Source organism: Gossypium raimondii, chromosome 7 (assembly GCF_025698545.1).
Source record: "Gossypium raimondii isolate GPD5lz chromosome 7, ASM2569854v1, whole genome shotgun sequence".
Classification (NCBI taxonomy): domain Eukaryota; kingdom Viridiplantae; phylum Streptophyta; class Magnoliopsida; order Malvales; family Malvaceae; genus Gossypium; species Gossypium raimondii.
The window spans coordinates 12,609,741-12,621,373 of NC_068571.1; the positions used below are offsets into that span (position 1 = coordinate 12,609,741).

Sequence of the window (11,633 nt, forward strand, 5' to 3'; positions counted from 1 at the left end):
CAATTGCAAATTCAACCTCTCGATCTGGTGGTAATCCCGGTAATTCCCTAGGAAACACATTAGGAAATTCACAAACAGTGCAAATCTTGCTACTCTGTCTATCGCTAGAATTCGAGTTGATTACATAGGCTAGAAAAGCTTCACAGCCTTGATTGAGAAGTTTCTTAACTTGAATTGTCGAAATGATACGAGTTGACCCACTCGTTTGAACATCATTCACTTCAATTATACTACTTTCTTCACTTTGAACCACAAATTTCTTTTTACAACAATCTAGAATCACTCCATGTTTAGTAAGCCAAACAATTCCTAATATTAAATCAAAGTCACCAAATGGCATTATCAACAAATTAGCAGGGAATGTTATATTCTGTATTTCTAACAGGCATTGCCTACACACCTGATCCACTATTACGGACTATCCCAAAGGACTTGACACAACTATCGATACTCTAGACGTCTCACCTTTTAAACTTCCCGATTTAACTAATTCAACATTAACATATGAGTGTAAGGTCTCGAGTCTATCAAAGCATAAACAAGTACTGAATGCAATAAAAATATACTTGCCACAATGTCAATAGCATCACCATCCTCACGTGTCCATACAACATAAGCTTGTGTTGGCGCTCTGGCCTCTTCCTAGTAAGTAACAATGTCGCTTCCCTTTCTAGCACCACTTCTAGCAAAAAAACCACCGCAACTTGTTCTACGTCCCCTAGATGCAGACATAAACCTCTGAGAAGAAACAAGAGTAGCATTCTCATTCTTTGGACACTCTCAAGCAAAATACTCCATAGATCCACAGCGAAAACAAGCCCAGGTTAGCTTCCAACATTCACCACAGTGCATTTTCCCATAATGTTCACAATTTGAGATATCAGTATCCCTATACGAACCTTGCACACTACCCGTAGACATAGTCTATAGTCGATCACGGTTTCTATCAAATTTATTAGACTTAAAAGTTAATTTTCAACCACCGTAAAATTCCTTGGTTCGTTTTGGTTACGGATATGAGCTAGCAGCTCCATACCGCTTCTCAAAAGTACGAGTAACCTCAGCCTTTTTATCTAGTCCCAAGGCTTGTTCTACCATCTTTGCTCGTTCAACTAGATTAGCAAACTCTGTAATCTGATGCGATACCAAATGTAACCGAAGTTCATCACGTAACCCACGTAGAAATTGCTTACAACTTTCGATTTTAGATGGCACAAATTCAATAGCGTACTTACCAAGTCGTACAAGCTCCTTTTCATAATCGGCCATTGACATCCCACTCTGCTTTAAAGCAAAAACTCTTGCCTTCTATCTTCTATGTACAATCCTCTGACATATTTCTTTTGAAATTCCTTTTGAAAGAATTCTCAATTGACCTGTTCAATAGGTACGTGGCATGTTACTAACGGTCACCATATATACGTTTCTCATTGCAATAGAGAAACAACATAAATCACGCTTTCACGCGAGTTGCACTCAAGTTGATGCAAAGCACGTTTAGTGGATTCAATCCAAACTTCTACTGCTAAGGGATCGACCCCTTTCAACCCCAAAAGCTCAGCGTACCATATCTCCACAATTATTTTATCGGAGTCTGTCGAACGATAGGTGTAGGCATTGTAGCAGATGTAGTTCCTGCAACACGCTAAAGTGCACCAACGTTAGCTTTAAGTAAATGTGAATCACCTACTCCATTATTATCATCTCGCTCAACATTAGGTCGTTGAGCACCGGTTGGGTTAACATTCGGAGTTACCGACTTCGTTGCCTCACAATCATCATTATGCTCATTACTAGAGTAGAACTCTTGTTCTACTTCATTATCTCATTCATTTGCCATATTTTAACTATAAAATAAAAATAATTATAATCAGCATCCAAATCTCGACTCAACTTTGACATGTACCTCTAAACTCAATTTTGAGCTCGATTTAGTCCAAAAATTGACTAAACTTGTAACTCTAATACCACTAAATGTAACACCCCTAATTATTCTTCGTCATCGAATTAAGGTCACAGGCATTACAACCAATCAAAATATTTAATTACATTGCAAACGGTAGTCCGAGCTAACTAATATCGTCATAACATCCAAAAATTAATTAACTACCCAACTAACTTTGTAAATATTTAATTAAATATTTACGAGTCCAGTTTACGAAAATGGGTCCCAAAAATACATTTTTTGACACTTTTAACTATCCGGTCGTTACAGGTTTTCACAGATTTAAGAAATTCAATATTGCTCTATTGGCAAAACAGGGATGGCGGTTGATAAATCGTTCTGATTCTTTATTAATTTGCATGTTAAAAGTAAAATATTTTCCTGATTCTGATTTCTTTAAACGCGCGTTTAGGGAACCAACCATCCTATTTGTGAAAGAGTACATGGGCAGCAAGGGGTTTTTTGCAAGATGGTTTTAGATGAAGGGTTGGTTCAGGGGACAATATTTTAATTTTTGAACATGCTTGGATTCCAGGTTCACTTGATTATCGATTATGTGGTAACATGCAAAGTAATTATGTGTCATTAGTTGCGGATTTGATTGATAAAACTAGTAAAGGATGAAAAAAGGAAGTAATTTTCAATACCTTCTCAGTAAGAGATACTAATAGGATATTGCAGATTCCCTTGGCAAAGGAGTGTCATGACGACTTGATGGTTTGGCGAGGCGAACCGTCGGGTGAATTCTCCGTCCGCAGTACCTATAAACTATTACAAGTAGGCAACTTTGGCCCTAATTTTAATGCATTACAGACTGCTACTAAAGCTTTCGTAAGAAGTTGTGGAACTTACAGCTTCCAACTAAAGTAAAAATTACAATATGGAGAATTACGAAAGATTTTATTCCTATTTTCCCAAATTTAAGACAAAGAAGATCGATGGTGAACATAGGATGTCCTCGATGTGGTGGAGAAATGAAGTCTGTGGACCATATCTTTAGAGAGTGTCCTACATCAATAGAAGTCTGGACTTGTTTAGGATTAATCTAGGTTTTGAATAGGCCAGATTTGGAGCACTTGGATTGGCTTACCCAGGTTTTTGTGGAGAGCTCTCAGCATCAGAGTCGAATGTTTGGATGTGCTTTGTGGACTCTTTGGTCTGAAAGAAATAAAACAGTACATGAGAGAAAGAAAAAGTCTGGAAAGGACATCTCAGATACTATTGAATAGTATTTGAGGGAACTAGATGGTACAGAGGTTAGGAAGTATACCAGGAGTAGAACGATGGCCAAATGGAGACACCCAACTGGATCGATTGTTAAAATCAATTTTGATGGTGTCTTTGAGAAAGAGAGATGTAGATTGTGCTCCGGCATAATAGCAAGAAATGCCCACGATGAGGTTCCGATTTCACGAGCAGTTATTCACCCGAACGTTGGCTCGCCTTTTGCAGCGGAAGCCATTGCATGCTTATGGGTAGTGAAAACATGTATAGAAATTGGGTGGTCAGAGGTAATAAAAGAAAGGTGATGCATTAACCATCATTAAGAAATGTCAATCAGATTAAATAGACAGATCAGGGATCGGGGCTCATATCAGAAACATTCATCAGATTTCACAATAGTTTGGATGGATTCGGTTTGAACACACAAACAAGGTAGCAAATCAACTAGCCCATGTTTTAGCTACTGTGAGTCTAAAAGGAGAGGAGCCAGCTTACATGTATGGAGGAGTCCCCTGCTTCGCCGTGCGGAGAATGGAGGCGGAGAGACAATGTGAACTGGACTGAAATGTGGTGTGTAGGGAATTAAAAGGAATAAGGAACGTTAGATTGGAAATGGGGTTTGGTTCCTTGGAAGCTATAACCGTATACTTTTTGAAAAGTGTTGGTTTGAAAGCACAGTTTCTGCATTAAATGTGGTTAGGCAGGAACATCTTATCCTTTGTTTTTTCCAAATTTATTTTCTTTTCGGACTATAGGTTAGGTGTTAGTTTTATTGTTTTCATAATAGGCCCACAGGTCTATTTGTTAGGCTGTTTTTTTTGTTGTACTATTTTGAGTAATTAGTAAATAAAGCCCAACTTATTTGATTTCAAAAAATAAAAAAAAATTTAAAGATAAAAGTATTAATATGAAATTAAATTATTAAAAATAAATATTAAATGGCATAGTATCATTATTTCATACAGCCTTTTCTCATTATGTTAAATCTAAACTAATTTATTTACTTTGTCTCTACCTACAAGACACATAGATTCGCGTGATAAATATATATTAAATATGAATTTTTTCTTTTTTTGAATATAATCCCTTAATTGACAAAAACTTTTCAGCCGTCCATATCTTTTATTTTAAAATAAAAATTCATAAAAATATATATATATATTAATTTTTATGACGTTTTGATTTATTATAATTTTCAATAATATTATCTTCAAGATTTAAATTTACGTTTTATTTTAAGATTTAAGTTTACGTTATATTTTTTGAGTGTATAATATACCTTACTGTTCAATCCTTTCGTTCCTTTGCAAATGATAAAATCATTCACATATTATTTATTTTCTTGATTATAACAATTATTTTTAAATATTTATCATAGGATTCTTTTGAAACATATCAGGATTATATAATAATATAATTGTATAAAACATAGGAGGTCGATTCTTTTATATAATTTAAAATTAATTATCTTTATACATTTTTTTGAATAAATACCGGTCACTCTTATTGGAAAATTAAACCGTCAAAACAAAACCCAAAAAACAATTAAGACGTCAGATAAACAGACTCACCCAAAACAACCTGACCAAAACAAAACCAACACACAAACAAAAAAAAAACAGAACCGTTTAGCGTACTTTTTGTCTCATGCTACAATGTCGCTATAGTATCTAATCTCACTGTCACCGCTATTTTTACACTAACCGCAAGTAAATGTACTGTCCATCCAAACTCACCCTAAACAAAATTTACAGAAATTCCGACCATGGATGCTCCCTTCACTACCATTTAACCAAACAAAGAAGACCCAAGGGAGCAACAAAGACATACGAGGGCCAAAAGTGAAAATGAATTCCCTCAAAACCAACCCTGAATAGCACACCTACGGAGGGTCTACAGATCTGTAATCATCATCGACAGTCACAGTAGCCAAATCGGGAACCTCCTCCACCCAGAATCTATCCTCGTCTCTCCTCAGCCCGTCCCGCGTCATTGCATGCGCTGCCTTGTTTCCGGATCGATCTACAAAATGGAACCTGCAAAACCGAAAAGATTTCGCGAGTTCCTTTGCTTCCCAGGTAAGCGATCTTATTTCCGATAAATCCTTCCCATTATCCACTATTTTTTGGATGACCGACCTTGAGCCCCCTTCTAAAATCACAGATTGGAAGTCAAGATCGAGTGCAAAGCGAAGGCCATGAATTACAGCTAGAGCTTCGGCGGCAAACGCCGATGGAACCCAACTGGTAAGTCTACTGCAAGCTACCAAAGTTTGGCCCATCTCGTTTCGAATGATAACCCCTGAACATGCTTTTCTTTGTGGGAGGATAAACCCTGCATATCCATGTCGGTTAAAATTAATATTTTATGAAACGGACCGTCGTACATCATTATAACCTAAAGTCTTTAACTGATCTAATATCTACATATCAATTAATAACTATATTTTTAAACTATTCAAATATTTTTAAATAGTAAAATTATCCAATATAAATACAAATTATAAATCAAGACTAATTATAATCTCAAAGATAAACAAAGAATTGTTTTGTGAGAGTAAGCAATATTTCATTGAATAATATTTATATAACAAGATTTGAAAAAAAAACATATAAGTCCTGAAAGAAAATAATTAATTATTCTTTCCCCAATTTTAATGTTTTTCTACTATCGTAATTGAAGCTCAAACTATTTTTAAAGAAAATGAACATTCCACTTGTAATATTTTGTTTACTAAATAATTACTACCAAACACAACCTTTTAATTCTTCTGGTTCTTGTTTGCATCTCTAAATTATATGTGGTATAATGACTTAGGAAAAGACAATTATTTCTGTCTTTATCTCGTGGGATTGTTTCACCAAATCTTACCTTTTATTTTTAATTCGTATGGTTCATTTCATGCTTAATTATTTTTAGATTAAATAGTTAAAAGTTAAAGGTTATAATCTACTCTCTGTATTTTAGAATCTAATTTTTATATTTTTATTTTTAAGAATTTAGTCCTTTTATTTTTCAAATCTAAAATTCTTCTATTAAACTTGTTGGTGTGAACTTCTAAATTTTAAAAAGTATCTATTCCATGATCATGTCAGAAAAATGGCATTGTAATAGGACTAAATATAACAAAAAAATGACGTTAACAATTCTCTAAATTTACTTTAATATTTTAATTTAAAATAAAATATTTAGTCTAACTAATAACATTATAAACTTTGAGGTAGAAAACTATGTATGGAATTAAAGTATAAAAATCAAATATTAAATTTAAGCATGGTATAAGGATTGAAATAAAAATTTGACCATTTTGTATAATTAAAAAGTAGAGGGCCTCAATAGAAATTTAACCATTATTATTAGTAATGTAAAAGAAAAGTAAAGGACAGGGTGTCAAAGAAGGATGGACTTTTATATATAGTAGTATAGTTTTATTAAAATATTTGTGGATAGAGTTAGGAAATTTTATCTTAAGTTTAAAATTAAATGGATTAAATCCTTAAAAAAAAGTTGGGTTAGGAATAAAAGTGTTTATGGATCGAAAAGGGTCAGGTTAAGCTTAAGTATAGTATTAACAAATTGGTAAATTTTGTCATTACTCTCTGTACTTTTTGAAAGTTGTGGATTTAATCTTTGTTCATTTTTAACCCCTGTACTTTTCAATTTTTAAAATTTTAATCCTCACTAGACAATAATTGTTAAATCCAGGGATTTAAATAATTGTTGGGTAGCGAAATAGCGGCCGTTATATAGCGGTAGCGGTGTCGTCCAAAATTGTTATTGCAAAAAATAGGCCGTTATAAATGTATAGATTCTCATAATTATTCTTATTTCCTACCACTTATTCTCACTCTCATTCTACTTTCATATATAGTTTAACATGCTTCAATTCTTAATTATCGTTTTATACTTTATTCATTTATCTATAAATGTATTTTAAATGTTTTAATATCATTAAAATTAAAAACATTAACAAAAATATTTTTTTTTAAAAATACCTTACAAATAGTGGTAGTGGTACAATTTAGTTTTCACCAATTAGTGGAATGACGAGGAGGATCAGATTCTTCACCTTCACTTTCAAAGTGTTTTTGACTTGGTTCTCATGACCTTTGTCCAAAAATATATATAAAAAATGTAAGATTTTTAACTTGGTTTTCATATAATTGATATGGAGGATATATTTGAGGAGAATGATACATTGGTGGTGGATGATGCATTTGAAGCTAAAATGACACATCATAATTAGGAAATGGTGGATAATAACCATATGGTTATGGATAACCATGTGAAAGTTGAAAATATGAAGGTTGTTCAGGTGGATAAAAACCTTGAGTGCTAGTGGATGAATCACTATATCCAATGTTATTAGAACTCGATCTCCTACATGATGAAAGCCTACAGAAGTATGCTTCTTGCCTTTTCATTTTGATGGAGCTCTAAATTCACTTTTATCTCTAAATATTTCTATCAAATTCTGAACTATCATGGAAATATCCACTACTGGTACCAATTTCACATTCTCCTCTATATTGACTAGAAGACCTAATTTCACCTCTATCACCACTATGTCCATCATCGTCACCAATTGGTCTTAAACCATCACCATTATGTCTATCGCCACTCTAACTTGGCGTTGCACTAGAACTTGAATGAGACATGTTTGTTGTTAAAATTGATCAATATTTATTTCACCGTTAGAGTTATCCACATGCAACACACCGATATTTTCACCATCTAACAATAGATTCTTTTTCTCTTGAAGTAAATCTGATTAGTCGATCAACATCTACAAAGATATGATAAAGGCTAATAGGATTAAAACTAGTGTTTATATCATCAATGCTCATTCTTTTTTGATGCTTTATCTGAAGCCTTATATTATAGTAGGTAAACAGTAGTTTCTCAAGTTTTTTATAATTGAACCTATTTCTTGCCTTGGTGTGAATATAACTTAATGAGTTGCAATTTCGTTCACAATTTGATGCAGAAGTTGTTTGACCAACTACTTTAATTGTTAATCTTTGTAACTCAGGAATACATGTGCCATATATTATTTAAATTTAAAAATAACTTCAAAATGTACAATATAGTTAAATAATAAAAATTAAATTAAATTAAACAATTTAATTAACTATTTATCTGGATTCATTTGCTTCTAAGCTCTTTGTGCTTGTGAAGTATCGAATCTCTCATGTTTATTTTAAATAGTAACAATTGCATAAATAAAAGATAGAGTAAAAATGAAAAAAATAATTCCATTTCAAATTATGTAACTAAGTTACAAATAATAATACTTGAATCTAACTTGATTAATCATTCGACTTGAGTATTAAGAGAATGTTCTAATCTTTCAATTATTGATCTTGTACCTTCTAATATTTCAACTAGTACATCCTAAGAATGCTCCACCCCAAATTGAAATTGACGATCAAGAAAATAACCTAAGTAAAATTTATAAGAATATTATTATATAATAATCTAAAGCTTAAAATAATCAAATATAAAATAGTTCTTAATTATATGAAATATTTTATCTTACCAATTTGAATGCAAGTTAGAATGCATAAAATTTCATCTAATGTTAATAATCTTTTCGTACTCGGTGAAATATGGACAATCTTGTTGAATTGCTCATTTAGCTTTATCAAAAATTTTATAAATAAGACCCATTGTTAGTTTTTCATCACAATCCACAAGTCTCAATACTTTTACTAGGGGCTCGTAAATTTTTATTAGGTCATTGGCTTTTTTCTAAATTTTTTTAAAAAAAACAATTGTTTTGGCTTCATAAGTAGGCCCTAACTTTTATCGTCCCCATTTTGGTTATTTAAATTCCTATATATTTATAAGAAAAATTTTAAAATAATATAATTTAAATTATTTGAAATTAATAAAATAATTAAAGGTTGTTATATTGAAGTAATTATATTAAGTAATTATAAAATATTGACCTTTGAATTAAATATTTCTTTCAGATCTTGCTTTTTGTCTTGTTATCTTTTCAAGTTTAATGAAATGAGTTGCGAATCGAGTAAGAGAGGGTTGAAGTATTTGCTTCCCTTATGTATACTTCATCAAATCAATAGTTCAAATGTGATTGTATATAAAGTAAGTTACTTTCTTAGCCTCATTTAACACTTTTGCTACACTTGACTTTTTCCTAATATCTTCAAAGTATAAATCTAAATAGTGAGTTGTACATGAGGTCCAATATAAATATTTTCTTTCAACATTAATTTTTTTCTAGTGGCTTTTATTGTTGCCTCATCAGTCACTATTTGGACAGTGTAACTTTTTTCAATTTCTTCTACAATTGAATCTAACAAAATGTAGTAGAATTTAATATCTCTATTATAAACACTCGAGACATCTACAGATTTTCAAAAAACGATTCATTTACTGCAATAAACAAGGAAATTAATAATGTGCATTTAATTCAAATTGTTGGTCCAACCATCACACATTAGAGTTACACCCAATTCATTTCAATGAGTCTTTAGTTCATTTACGCAATCACGAATTCGTTGATACTCTAACTCCAATTACACATCTGAAACCTCATAAGGTGTTGGGAGTTTTACACCTTGTCCAACTTCTTTTGACATTTGAATTAAGTTATACAACCATGGAGAGCTTGCTAATTGAAAAGGAAGTCGTTCATATATTAAAAATTTAGATATTACTTCACCTATCTTTCTGCGTGAAGTTTTTAAAAAAGAGCCACTTATCTTTGGTTGTTTTGAGCTTTTGCTTCTAGCCAATCAAGTATAGCTCCCTGAAGGTAAACTTAGACTCACTTTGGATGGATTTATTTGTTCTTTCTCCATAATATTCTTTAATTGATCCATGAGAAGATCACTCTTCTTCATAAATGTTACTCCAACTACTAGTACTTCTTCCGAATTCTTCCCTTCTATGCCACTCGTGTTGTGATTAGATATTTTCTCGAGTTGCTTGCCTAACAGAAACCTCATCAATGAATCCCTCGTGTTTATCCTCCCCTCCTTTTAATTGGGATAAGAATTCATTTGTTCTCTTTTTGTTTATTTTCTTTGTGTTGCTTTCTTTCAGTATATTCGTCATACTTTCTCTACGGACAGCTGTTAATAAAATAAAAATAATTTACTCTTTATATTATTATCAATTATGTATAATCTTTATTGATAAATTTACGATAATATTTAAATAATAATAATAAAGTATTACATACCAATAAATTAGGGCTTGGTGCAAAATTGTCGGTTTTTTGAGCAATGTGCTCTTTAAATCGTGTTATTTCTTCTTTCACAACTTTATTACAAAGTTTTCATACGACATTTTCTTTCATATATGACACTAGAGTTCCAAAGTGCTAACCTATATCATTACTTGGTGCACCCTCCAATCCTTTAGTTGGGAATTCTTCACGTGGTGACATGCTTTATTTTTATTTATATACAAGAAATATAAAATTATATTTAGAAATATAAGTAATTCGTTACTTATATTATCAACAATATAATACAAAAAAAAGTAAATATCACTTGATGTATCACGAAACTAACTAAAAATATGACAAAGACAAGTGCGACTGTCGATAAGTAGTATAGCAACGTTGAGTAGAGGTATCGTATCCACGAGCACTAAAAGTGCTAGTAATAACCATTTTCCTATTATTTAATTGATAATTTGATATGATTGATTGAAGCTAAATATACTAAATTAATTAACCAAAGAACTCAGGAGAGAATAAATTAGGAAAATAATTGAATAATAACCAAGAAGTAAAATAATACCCAAGAAAGAATTCACCTAGATTTAATCTATCATTATGAATTTGAATTAAATGATTTATTCACTTGATATCTTGATCCATAAAATCCTTAAATTTTGCTATTATCTCTTTCTTAAGTAAGAACAGTTGACTCTAGGTTAATTAATTGAAATTTCTTTTAATTAAAACCTTTATTATCACATTAACTCTTCCTTTATTAGATTTGACTCTAATCCGATAGATTTATGTCATTCTATTTTTAGGATTGCATGCAACTCCACTTAATTATGTTAGATCTACTCTTAAATAAGGATTTTTCTCCTCTGGTTTAAGCACAATAAATATGAATTAATATCCTATAAACATTAAAATAATAGTTAAGCACACATTACTAAGAATAAGAATAAAATACTTATCACATAAAACATAAATCAAATAATAGATTTCATCACAGAGTTTATCATCCTTAGGTATCTAGGAAATTAATTCATAATTGTAAATAAAATTATCTCAAAATCAGTATAACCACAAGAATTAAAGAAAATCATAAAAACTTTAAAGAAATTAAAAGGAGGCCTTCAATCTTGATGGAAATCTGCTTTAGAGTTGGCTTCAGTGGTGTTCTTCGAGTTGTTTTCTTCAATATTCTCTGATGTCTCATATTCTTTTCTTCTATTTGATATTTATAGACTTTCGAATGACTAGAAAGCC

At 31.5% G+C, this 11,633-nt stretch overlaps 1 long non-coding RNA gene across 3 annotated transcripts; it reads right to left on the reverse strand.

Moving 5' to 3' along the window:
* Positions 1-289: 289 nt before the first annotated feature.
* LOC128042453 (uncharacterized) lies at positions 290-3,847 on the reverse strand. Of its 3 annotated transcripts, XR_008197971.1 has the most exons (5): positions 3,665-3,844; positions 3,216-3,413; positions 3,036-3,103; positions 2,593-2,953; positions 290-1,645 (listed from the first exon to the last, which is right to left on the reverse strand). It is a non-coding gene; the product is annotated as an uncharacterized LOC128042453 (long non-coding RNA). The 3 variants fall into 3 exon arrangements; XR_008197972.1 differs by having other exon boundaries at positions 290-1,635; positions 2,593-3,103; positions 3,665-3,847; XR_008197970.1 differs by having other exon boundaries at positions 2,593-3,103; positions 3,665-3,847.
* Positions 3,848-11,633: the final 7,786 nt, after the last annotated feature.